Source organism: Etheostoma spectabile, chromosome 15 (genome assembly GCF_008692095.1).
Source record: "Etheostoma spectabile isolate EspeVRDwgs_2016 chromosome 15, UIUC_Espe_1.0, whole genome shotgun sequence".
Lineage (NCBI taxonomy): Eukaryota > Metazoa > Chordata > Actinopteri > Perciformes > Percidae > Etheostoma > Etheostoma spectabile.
In genome coordinates, this window is record NC_045747.1 from 27759791 (window position 1) to 27760086 (window position 296).

The 296-nt window shown below is 33.4% G+C and overlaps 1 long non-coding RNA gene across 1 annotated transcript in view; it reads right to left on the reverse strand.

Moving 5' to 3' along the window:
* LOC116703371 (uncharacterized) overlaps window positions 1-296 on the reverse strand; it is a 4115-nt gene that overhangs the window by 3388 nt on the left and 431 nt on the right. The window lies entirely within an intron of this gene.

Consider the following 296-nt stretch of genomic DNA (forward strand, 5'->3'; position numbering starts at 1 on the left):
CAAATTAAGTGATATCGAATGAAAAATGCCTTATGGAGACAGTAAAATTCGGCTATATGTACGGCTTATAGGATAACTGTTGATGTAAATGTTATTTTCCGAATAAATAATTCATTGCAATTAAGTTTTAGGTCATTTTATGGTTGCAACTCGCCACAAAACAAAGAAGAAGTTTTAGTTAATTTCTGTCCAGTATTTCTTCTCTGTCTGCACACATGGCGGGGTGTCAACAAAGACAAAAAAAAAAAGTGGACGGACAAGGAGATGAGAGACTTTTTGAATTTAATTTATCAGGA